The following is a 13,011-nucleotide window of genomic DNA, read 5'->3' as shown; positions in this document are numbered from 1 at the left end:
CACTTCATCTCAAAAAAATGTGATACTATCCCAACCACTCTAGATTATTCCTATCTGTAAGAACATATTACTACACCATTATTTACAACATCCATTGGCAAAATATTCAAGAAAAAATTAACGTGGGTACCTCACAAGACAAAACACTTACTTTCCACTATTTAAACTACAAACATTTAAATTCATTATGGTATGCACCTGAGAAACTTAGCTGGTTCACTTCTGATTTAGGTGAAAAAAAAAGTTTTCATTACCGTTATCCTCTTCAGTCACAGAATGCTTCCCATAGAATGTTCTGGATGTCTTAAACTTTAGTATCAATACATCTAATTATTTCCTTTGACCTGTACTATTCCTCTAAAAAATAAACATTTTATGGTGAGGCAGACAGTTTTGTAGTCTTTCTGAAGACTTCTCCAACATTTTAACCTTGTTAGTTTTTAAAGAGAAACAGCCTAATTAGAAAACTTGAGCAGCTTGCAAGGGCGACATAACACATCCCTAATTTTGCATCTGTGTTCAAAGAAACAAAGGAAAACGTACAACAAACTACACAATTTACTCTCCTATTGAATTTGCTTTAAGCATGTGCGGCTAACCAATAACACCAGGCATCTTGCAGTACATGTAAAATTTTATTGTGAAAATTTTAAGGTAGGTATTACATCTAAACACTTTTCAAATAGCATCAACAAGTATGAAATTACATTGAAAACAATTCCTTTTCCTTTGAATACCTCAAAAAATTCATGGAGGAAGTCAGTATCTACCTCTCTCCACAAAACCAACATGTTTCTGTCAGTAATATGCAGGTAACGATGCAGAAATAACATTTCAATTTTTGATTTGCAAACAAGGATTGGTATGCAATAACTATTATTTTGAATGCTTGCTTTAATATCTGCTCGAGTCTCCTTTTTCAGATCGACTCTCCCCACCATCTACTATAGATGCCACATAAAGTGAGCTACCATATGCTTCACGAGGATCAGGGAGCACCCTACCCAGAGAAGGCGGATTCCTTTGGTCTTTTCTGCAAACATGCTCATGATCACAATAATGAAAATCACCACAGCTCCTTGAGTAACTCTCCCAACTTCTGCCATATCTATCTCGTGTATTACTATATGCATGGCAGGTGCTTCCACCATAAGACATCCGAGGCCCTCGTGCAGGTGGTGCATCATGAGAGGTCCCTGCAGGGTTGATAAAATAATATGTGGGACTACATTTAAACATTTGTACTGCTATCATTAAAGCATGAATTAGTTAAAGTACTATTTGGAAATATCTGCTTTCCTCCGCCTTTGTTGACAGGATATTAATCAAGTCTTCAATAGTCAGAAGGTTTTATTTAAGAGAAGTGTAAGAGTAGTATTTTGCAGCTTAACAAACTTAATTCTAAAGTAAATGCTCAGTCACATTTTCTTAACGTTAACTGAAGTTCTCACCTTCATACCATTCCCTAGGCTTTATACTGATAATGAGTACCAGATAAGCACTGTTTATTTTATTATTTGTGCACAATGATGAAAATGAATAAATATGTTTCTGGGATGATCAAAAAAAAAAAAGAATACTCAATATTTAAACATGTTGCATATGTCCTTTACAATTTTCCTTAGAATTTCATTAAAATAACAATCCGGTCTATTAAATAAAATTCTGTAATTTACAAATCCATCCTGGACCCTTACCGTATCCCTGAAATGCATCTCTATAAGAACTTCCACTTAGATGTTCAGAATGATCTCTACCAAGGGCCTCACCGTAGCCATCGTGATAACTAAATTGAAAAAAAAAAGTCTTTTCAATTTCCGAATGAACAATTTAAGAAATCCATTTGATAAATCCAGATAACATGACAGTACCTATATCCTCTAGAGGAATGTTCATCCCAACTAGAATGACCATAATCACGGTATGCATAGTCTCTAGGTGGTGGAGTATAATCCCTGGTTTCTCGGGAACTTGGACTATTTCTGCGTGCACAAGTTTAAGCAAGGAATGTTAAATTGTCAACTTGTAGTATCCAAAATAGAACTACATTACAACTTAAACACAGTTAAATTGCCAACCATCTAAATAAAATACCCACAGATCCCAAATGCCCAAAATGCCCAAATGCCCAAAAAGCACATGAAACAGATACTGATAATCAATGATGCAGGAAATGCATTTCAAATAAAAAAGGAGCTTCCACACTTCACACACACACACTGGAAGGGCAATAAATTTTCAAAAGCAGGAAATAACAAGTGTTTGAGAGGATGTAGATAAATTGGAGCCCTGACACAATGTTATTTGGAATGAACAATATAAGAAATCTATTTGATAAATCCAGAAAAAGTTACAGTATCTATATCCTCTAGAGGAATGTTCATCCTGCCTAGAATGACCATAGTCTCAGTATGCCTAGCCTCTAGATGGTGGAGCATAATCCCTAGTTTCTCGGGAACTTGGATGATTTCTCTGTGCATAAGTTTAAGCAACAAATTTTAACTTTTCATCTTCTAGTATCGAATACATGACTAACTTACAACTTTAAATTAAAAGGCCAAACATCTAAATAGATATTTCTCCAAATAAAATAGGCAAATGGCCAAAAAGCACAAGGGACAGATACTCATATTCAGTGATTCAGAAAATGCATTTCTTTTTGTTTTATTATACTTTAAGTTCTAGGATACATGTGCATGATGAGTTAATGGGTGCAGAAAATGCATTTCAAATCCAAAATGAGATATCATATTTCACACACACAGATGAATGGCAATAAATTTTCAAAAGCAGGAAATAAAAAGTGTTTGAGAGGATGTAGATAAATTGGAGCCCTGATACAATGTTAGTTGGAATGAACAATTTAAGAAATCTATTTGACAAATCCAGAAGAGGTACAGTACCTATATCCTCTAGAATAACTTTCATGCCGACGAGAATGACCATAATCATGGTAAGCATGGCCTCTAGATGGTGGAGGATAATCCCTAGTTTCTCGGGAACTTCGATGATTTCTGTATGCATAAGTTTAAGCAACAAATTTTAAATTTTCTACTTCTAGTATCTGATATATGACTAACTTACAACTTAAACAAAATTAAAAGGCCAAACATCTAAACAGATATTTCTCCAAATAAAATGGGCAAATGCCCAAAAAGCACATGGGACAGATACTCATATTCAGTGATTCAGAAAATGCATTTCTTTTTTTTTTTATTATACTTTAAGTTCTAGGGTACATGTGCATGATGAGTTAATGGGTGCAGAAAATGCATTTCAAATCCAAAATGAGATATCATATTTCACACACACAGATGAATGGCAATAAATTTTCAAAAGCAGGAAATAACAAGTGTTTGAGAGGATGTCGGTAAATTGGAGCCCTGATACAATGTTAGTTGGAACGAACAATTTGGGAAATCTATTTGACAAATCCAGAAAAAGGTACAGTACCTATATCCTCTGGAATAAGTTTCATGCCGACGAGAATGACCACAATCACGGTATGCATGGCCTCTAGATGGTGGAGCATAATCCCTAGTTTCTCGGGAACTTCGATGATTTCTGTATGCATAAGTTTAAGCAACAAATTTTAAATTTTCAACTTCTAGTATCCGATATATGACTAACTTACAACTTAAACAAAATTAAAAGGCCAAACATCTAAATAGATATTTCTCCAAATAAAATGGGCAAATGCCCAAGATGCACACGGGACAGATACACATATTCAGTGATTCAGAAAATGCATTTCTTTTTTTTTTATTATACTTTAAGTTCTAGGGTACATGTGCATGATGAGTTAATGGGTGCAGAAAATGCATTTCAAATCCAGAATGGGATATCATATCACACACACACACACTGGAAGGGCAATAAATTTTCAAAAGCAGGAAATAACAAGTGTTTGAGAGGATGTAGATAAATTGGAGCCCTGATAGAACGTTAGTTGGAATGAACAATTTAAGGAATCTATTTGACAAATCCAGAAAAAGGTACAGTACCTATATCCTCTAGAGGAATGTTCATCCCGATTAGAATGACCATTATCACGGTATGCATAGCCTCTAGATGGTGGAGCATAATCCCTCGTTTCTTGGCAACTTGGATGATTTCTGTGTGCATAAGTTTAAGCAACAAATTTTAAATTTTCAACTTCTAGTATCCAATACATGACTAACTTACAACTTAAACAAAATTAAAAGGGGTCTAAACAGTTTTTCCCCAAATAAAATCGGCAAATGCCCAAAAAGCACATGGGACAGATACTCATATTCAGTGATGCAGAAAATGCATTTCTTTTTGTTTTATTATACTTTAAGCTCTAGGATACAAGTGCATGATGAGTTAATGGGTGCAGAAAATGCATTTCAAATCCAAAATGGGATATCATATTTCAAACACACATTGGAATGGCAATAAACTTCAAACAGCAGGAAATAACAAGTGTTTGAGAGGATGTAGATCAATTGGAATGCTGATACAATGCTAGGTTGGAACGGAAAATGATGCAGCTACTATGGAGAAATGTGGTGGTTCCTCAAGAAAACAAACATCATTATCATAGGACCATGCAATTCCACTCATATACACCCAGAACCGAATAGGCATACTCAAACAAATATTGGAGCGTAGAAATACTCGGGTGGAAACAACCCAGATAAAATAATGGGTTAATAGCTTGTGGAAAGAGTGAAGTGCTATGATGTAAATGAACCTTCAGGACATCATGCAAAAGGAGAGGAGACAAATACAAAAAGTCATGTAGTGTTTGAGCACATTAACATTAAATACCCACAACAGGTAAGTTCAGAGGCAGAACACTGACTGGTGTTATCTAGCAGCTGAGGAAAAGGAGAAACTGGGAGGGACTGCTTAACTGGTAGTTGGAGTTTTAATTTGGAGTAATGAAAATGTTCTGGAAGTCAATGGAGGTAGTCGTTGCCTGGCACAGAACGTATTAAACACCACTTAACTGTTCACCTTATAATATTTAATTTTGTTATGTGAATTTCATCACCACAGAAAAAAAAATCAACTGTGTTTTTTAATTTTTCCTTTACCCATCGTTAGTTGCATAACCATCATATCTTGGTGACATGCGATCATTTCTCCAGGAAGATATTGTCCCTCTGCTTGGAGGAACTCCATAATTCTCTCTTCTTTATGACATGGGACCTGTAACATTCAAATGATGGAACATTACGTAAAGAACACCAAATCTGAAACACTATTTTCTCTTCTCTCAAACAACTTTTTAAAATTATTTCTTCTATGACTCCATTCTTTGTTTCCTAAATTACTAGACAGACATGACACTGTGAATATTTCTCATGGCTTTGGATAATCCCATGGCTTCCACAAGGCCAGTTCTTCTAATGAAGCTGAAGGCAAACATTAATGCTTAGGTAAAAGTTCATTTGTAATGGTTAGTAACTACTTAGTTCTTATTTTCCTTTTCATGTAAATTACTGATGACTGTGAGTGACACAGGGAAAACACGTAAAACCATCAAACTCTTCACTGATTTTAAAGTTTACATGCATTGTCCTTTCTCAGCCAAAGAAGGTAGATTTTCCAATATCATTCAGTCCATCTCACACACACATAAATACAGCTACCTTTAAATGACTATATGCTAAATGTTTACATAAAAGTTCTTTATCTCTAACTGGTTGGCTCTATCTTAAATGTTGACAAATTTAAATGTATTAGTGATGATTTTCTAATGATGGTCAGGATTTGCTTTTACTGCAAAGAAAGCAATGCTATGCAAGGGGTCATTACAACATTGTTGCTATTTCAAAATAGAAAGTTTCTCCTTTAATATATTCTTCACTTGCTATTCCTTAGAGGTCAGTGTTTCACATATGATACCTTCACTGGCTAATTTTCCAATGGAAATGTGTTGGCTTGGGTATCCTGAAGCCAATAAATACCTCCTTTCACCGACACTCTACGTATGAAATGTAAAATTGAAAATGGCAGTTTTTAACTTCCTCCATATGTGGATGGAGGATTAAGAAAGAATTTTAATTTGCTCTGCTTAAACTTCCTTGCTAAGAACTTTTATTCATTGTCTTATTTTCTTCTGCTCAGTCTGCAGTCTTACAATTCTCAAAAGTATTACTTGCATTCAACCCTACTGCTCACCTCATGTTGCTTAGTTCTAAATTCCTCAAATAATTTCAAATCTTACACTAAGGACCTTGTGTTAATGTTTAAACATCCCGGTACAATCTCAATTACTGATTTACATACACCTATATTTCACAACTCTGCATTTCTGTGATATCCACTTAATTTAAGAATTTTGGACTCCTACGTGTCTACCTCTCGAGCCTTACATTTATTTTTAAATCATATTTAAGCCCAATGACTCCTTGTCTGCTAAATGCTCTTGTAGTTCTTTTGAATCTTCATGCAAGCAGTGAGTATGCCTTGCACATACGCATTACTGAGGTCTCAGAAGCTGGATGGCCAGGCTTAGCGGCTCACACTGTGAGTGAGTGTGGAAGGCTGAGGCAGCTGGACCGCTTGAGCCCCAGGCTTTAACATCAGTTTTGACAATGTAGTCAGATCCTCTCTCTACAAAAACATAGGAAAAAAATGTAGCTAGGTGTGCTGCTGCATGCCTGTAGTTGCAGAAACTCGGGAGGCTGAAACAGCAGAATTGCTTGAGCCCAGGAATTTGAGGCAATAGTAAGCCGTCATCTCACAAATTTGAGGCTATGGTAAGCCGTCATCTCACATAGTGCACTCTCACCTAGTAAGAGCAAGACTCCAACCCGGCAAAGTCACCGAACAAGCAATTTTTAGAATGGGACACCAGGGGACTTAGGAAATGGAAGAATTAATTACATCAAGAAGCCTACCATCAAAGAATACTGCTAGGAACTTTTAGAAAAATTAAGGGGAATTTTCTAGCCAACACAGGATTAAAAGGAATGTTGGCCTCACTCTAATCTCTTCTTTGATCTGCAATGAGAAGCTCAAGTATTTCTTCAACATAAATCTGAAATGTACCTAGTGAGATAGAAACTATAATAAAAGCTATCAATCAGCAATTATGCTCACGTATGTGTCACTTCCCTTTTGTTCAATGAACTTAAAGCTAAGCATTCAGGTAAAACGGCTCATTTTCAGTCATACAAAAACTACGGTCTTTCTGTCAGGTAGCATTTACCTTGGCTTCCCATCCAACTACTGCTTCTTGCCACAGCAGAAGGAGCAGATTTTTTCAGAGGAGGACCTCCACTTCTTGAAGATGGACCTCTTTTAACTGGAGTGAGTCCCCTAGAATAACTCATCTTGAGATCAGGAGTGTATCCACCATCCTCTGTATTTCAAACAAAATCTTTTTAGTTAACTAACATCACTGTTTCTTAAATGGCTAAGTTTTAGTTGTTTACAAATATTTTCTACATTTTATAACAAATTCACATTTTGTCTAAACTAATAAAATTAACATTTTTATCTGAAATTAGTACAATTCAAGCAATATAAGTCCCTTTAGAGACTCTAGAAAGAAACCCAAGAATCATAGTACCTTATTGTGAGAGAGAGATGTGGGAAAAGTAAGGAGTGAACAGGAAACAGATATATATATATATATATATATATATATATCAGTAAAATATATAAGTATGATATACATAAAGAAAAAAATATTAAAAGAAAAATGATCAATGACTGTTTACATAATTCTGTTATGAGTACAAATTTTCAAAGCATATCATAAAGGTAAACTAAATTCCATTGAAAGAAACTCAAAAAGTGACACATCAGAAAAATACATTATCTATAAAATTTGTTAACATTATATAGAATTCTTAAAATTTCCTTCTGAAACAGTAATTCTCACGTTAGACTATGCTAAATTTTAATAATCTTTAAGAATTGCATATTAAATAATATAAAATGTTTTTATATATCTACAAAAAATGTAGATATATGCCAATTGCCAAGTGGTGTTACAGTTTAGAATATGCACATTCTCATGTTATTGAACCTCACCCTGAGTATTATTGAACCTCACCCTGAAGATCAATGCAGACAAAATAACCATGAAGCTATGCATCTTAAAATGGAGCAAACACTGCAATTTAAACTTCAAAAAAATATCCAATTAAGTGCACATCTGGTTATTAAAACACAAAATTAAATGACAGATATTTGAAGGTTGGTTAATAGATAATACAAGTTAACCAATAGGTTTGTTTGTTTGTTTGTTTGTTTATTTACTGAGATGGACTCTTTCCCTATCGCCCAGGCTGGAGTGCAATGGCGTGATCTTGGCTCACTGCAGCTTCTGCCTCCCAGCTTCCAGCGATTCTCCTGCCTCAGCCTCCTGAGCAGCTGGGACTATAGATGCACACCACCATGCCAGGCTAATTTTCTGTATCTTTTTTTCTTTCTTTTTTTTTTTTTTTTTTTTTTTTTTGAGTCAGAGTCTCCCTCTGTCATCCAGGCTGGAGTTCAGTGGTGCGATCTAGGCTCACGGCAAGCTCTGCCTCCCAGGTTCACGCCATTCTGCTGCCTCAGCCTCCCAAGTTAGCTGGGAGTATAAACACCAAACACCACGCGCTGCTAATTTTTTTGTATTGAATTTTTAGTAGAGACGGGGTTTCACCTTGTTAGCCAGGATGGTCTCTATCTCCTGACCTCGTGATCCGCCCACCTCGGCCTCCCAAAGTGATAGGATTAAAGGCGTGAGCCACAGTGCCCGGCCTAATTTTTTCTGTCATTAGGAGAGACGCGGCTTCATCATGTGGGCTAGCCTGGTCTGGAGTTCCTGACCTCGTGGTCCACCTGCCCCATACTCCCCAAGTGCTGAGAAGACAGGTGTGAGCCATCTCGCCCAGCCCATCCAACAGTTTTTTTTTTAATGGTTTTTCTTTTTTATTTAAAAATTGACCCCATTTCTATTGTGTAAATCGCTCATAAATACCGCTTTCAGTGACTTATCATCCAGCAAAGAAAGATACATACATATCTGTGAAGCAGTGGTTTTCAGACCTTTCCAGAGTCACAGACTCTTTTCAGAAACTAAAGTTCTGCATTTCTTAAATTGAAAATGCTTTATGGCAGGCCAATGTACAAACTCTCTGTATAAAAATTACAAAGCAATAGATTTGCATAGATGTTTGCACATGTATACACAAAAAAACCACATATTGCAAAATGAATCTTTTTTTTTATATACTTTAAGTTTTAGGGTACATGTGCACATTGTGCAGGTTAGTTACATATGTATACATGTGCCATGCTGGTGCGCTACACCCACTAACTCGTCATCTAGCATTAGGTATATCTCTCAATGCTATCCATCCCCCCTCCCCCCTCCCCACCACAGTCCCCAGAGTGTGATATTCCCCTTCCAGTGTCCATGTGATCTCATTGTTCAATTCCCACGTATGAGTGAGAATATGCGGTGTTTGGTTTTTTGTTCTTGCGATAGTTTACTGAGAATGATGGTTTCCAATTTCATCCATGTCCCTACAAAGGACATGAACTCATCATGTTTTATGGCTGCATAGTATTCCATGGTGTATATGTGCCACATTTTCTTAATCTAGTCTATCATTGTTGGACATTTGGGTTGGTTCCAAGTCTTTGCTATTGTGAATAATGCCGCAATAAACATACGTGTGCATGTGTCTTTATAGCAGCATGATTTATAGTCATTTGGGTATATACCCAGTAATGGGATGGCTGGGTCAAATGGTATTTCTAGTTCTAGATCCCTGAGGAATCGCCACACTGACTTCCACAATGGTTGAACTAGTTTACAGTACCACCAACAGTGTAAAAGTGTTATTTCTCCACATCCTCTCCACCATCTGTTGTTTCCTGACTTTTTAATGATTGCCATTCTAACTGGTGTGAGATGATATCTCAAACTGGCTAGCCATATGTAGAAAGCTGAAACTGGATCCCTTCCTTACACCTTATACAAAAATCAATTCAAGATGGATTAAAGATTTAAACATTAGACCTAAAACCATAAAAGCCCTAGAAGAAAACCTAGGCATTACCATTCAGGACATAGGCGTGGGCAAGGACTTCATGTCCAAAACACCAAAAGCAATGGCAACAAAAGCCAAAATTGACAAATGGGATCTAATTAAACTAAAGAGCTTCTGCACAGCAAGAGAAACTACCATCAGAGTGAACAGGCAACCTACAACATGGGAGAAAATTTTTGCAACCTACTCATCTGACAAAGGGCTAATATCCAGAATCTACAATGAACTCAAACAAATTTACAAGAAAAAACAAACAACCCCATCAAAAAGTGGGCGAAGGACATGAACAGACACTTCTCAAAAGAAGACATTTATGCAGCCAGAAAATACATGAAAAAATGCTCATCATCACTGGCCATCAGAGAAATGCAAAGCAAAATGAATCTTAAGTACTGAATTACTTTTTTTGTTGGAAATTTGTAAATATTCCATCATAATTTGATAATACAACTAATGTGAAGTTCTGGGCCCCAAAGTAGAAAACTCTAAAGTATAATGAGTATAAATGAGTTCTTCAGAAAACCTGTTGAGTACAATCAATCAGCATTCATAAACTCAATTCAGTTTTATGTTTATTTTATTTCAATGAAAGTTATTACAATATTAAAATGAATTTTAGATATTAGATCAATCATTCCTAAAATACACCTTCATTACTTAGAAATAATTTTGCTTATCAGTCAGTTATTTTTCTGTTCATAAAGGAAATAAATGCAATTGAGAAATTTCAATATCTTCAAACTTATTTTCTTTCAATCCTGTGGTTCCATCTTTATCTTTTAAAACATTACCCAAGTGTCCTTCATGTGAGGGAATCCACCCTCCTGTTCTTCACTACTTCCTCTTGCAGATCTCAGACTTCCTGAAGGGCTTCTGTTTCTTGAAGAAGGTGGTGGTCTCTGTCTACCTTGACTTTGATAAGATGGTTTCTTGGCTTGTTCTATTTTTATTGCTTTTCTATCCAAATACTAAAAGTATTAAGGGTATTATGAATAACACTGGCACATTTAACCTAAGCACCTTTTACAAACATTTTTACATCAACTATAGTTCATAGTTAATTAGGTGACAGAAAGATGTTGGAAAAATGGTTTTTGAAGTTATATGCCTTTAAAAATGCTTTACTTGAGCAAAGACTAAAGCCATGGGGAAGTAATCTGGGCAGATATTTGGAGGAAGAGAATTTCAGGCAGAGAAAATAAACATTGAAATAATTATGAGACTAGAATTAAGCAAGTAGTCATACTCCCATCATTAGGCAAAATGAACAAAGGAAAACAGTTAAGTGAGATCAAAGACAAATCCTTTTGATTTTATTCTGAGTATAATTCTGGCTACTAGGAGAACAAACTGTAAGCTGCAAGTGAGCATCAGAATTAAGCAGAGAAACCAAACAAATGATGATGCTTAAACAAATGTAGTGGCAGAGGAGGTGATACATCCAGTCTTTTCATGTGACTGTATAAGTTGTGCTTTGCTTAAAGTTACTTGGCTTAGGGCATAAGTAATATTCAGTTAACTATGTTTTTTATGTAGGTGATTTTTTTTATAGTTTCTTTCCTCTAAATTTCTTCCAGGATTTGATTTCACTCTTTTAACCAGAGTTACAATTCTTTATGCGTAAGTGTTATAAGGAACTCATGAAGTATGTATCATGTAAAATTTCTTACTTTCCCTCAAGTACTATGAAATTTACATGTGATAGAAAACTATAATTTATACTTATAATTTAATATCTTATAATGTAATATGTATACAAACCATATAATTTATATAAGTAATTTATATATAAGCATTCCTAAACTTATACAATATATGTATCTGTATATTTTATAATTAATATGTATGCATCATATATTAATGAAATTTATGCATTGATATATATTTATACATGTATATAGTATATGTCTATATGTATTTCTTTCTTTATATACTTTAAGTTCTGGGGTACATGAGCAGAATGTGCAGTTTTGCTACATAGGTATACATGTGCCATGATGGTTTGCTGCACTCATCAACCCATCATATACATTAGGTATTTCTCCTAATGCTATCCCTCCCTTAGCCCTCCACATCCTGACAGGCCCCAGTGTGTGATGTTCCCCTCCCTGTGTCCATGTGCTCTCATTGTTCAACTCCAATTTACGAGTGAGAAAATGTGGTGTTTGGCTTTCTGTTCTTGTGTTAGTTTGCTGAGAATGATGCTTTCCAGCTTCACCCATGTCCCTGCAAAGGACATGAACTTGTCCTTTTTTATGGCTGCTTAGTATTCCATGGTGTATATGTGCCACATTTTCTTTATCCAGTCTATCATTGATGGACATTTGGGTTGGATCCAAGTCTTTGCTGTTATGAACAATGCCTCAATAAACATAAGTCTGCATGTATCTTTATAGTAGAATGATTTGTAATCCTTTGGGTATATAACCCGTAATGGGATTGCTGGGTCAAATAGTATTTCTAGTTTTAGATCCTTGAGGAATCACCAGACTGTATTCCACAATGGTAGAACTAATTTGCACTCCCACCAACAATGTAAAAGCGCTTCTATTTCTCCACTTCCTCTCCAACATCTGTTATTTCCTGACATTTTAATGACCGCCTTTGTAATTGACGTAAGATGGTATCTCATTGTAGTTTTGATTTGCATTTCTTTAATGACCTGTGATGACGATCTTCTTCTCATATGTTTGTTGGCTGCATAAATGTCTTCTTTTGAGAAGTGTCTGTTCATATCCTTCATGCACTATTTGATGGGTTGGTTTACTCTTTTTTCTTGTAAATTTGTTTAAGTTCTTTGAAGATTGTGGATATTGGTCCTTTGTCAGATGGATAGATTGCAAAATTTTTCTCCCATTCTGTAGGTTGCCTGTTCACTCTAATAATAGTTTCTTTTGCTGTTTGAAACTCTTTAGTTTATTTAGATCCCATTTGTCAATTTTGGCTTTTGTTGTCATTGCTTTTGTTGTTTTAGACACAAAGT

General features: G+C 35.5%; 1 pseudogene; it reads right to left on the bottom strand.

Annotated features, from left to right (window-relative positions):
- Positions 1-616: 616 nt before the first annotated feature.
- On the bottom strand, positions 617-7,310 carry LOC742998 (RNA-binding motif protein, Y chromosome, family 1 member F/J-like; annotated as a pseudogene).
- Positions 7,311-13,011: the final 5,701 nt, after the last annotated feature.

Source organism: Pan troglodytes, chromosome Y (assembly GCF_028858775.2).
Source record: "Pan troglodytes isolate AG18354 chromosome Y, NHGRI_mPanTro3-v2.0_pri, whole genome shotgun sequence".
NCBI classification, from domain to species: Eukaryota; Metazoa; Chordata; class Mammalia; order Primates; family Hominidae; genus Pan; species Pan troglodytes.
Note: the sequence above shows the minus strand (reverse complement) of the source record. Positions and strands in the feature narration are given on the sequence as shown.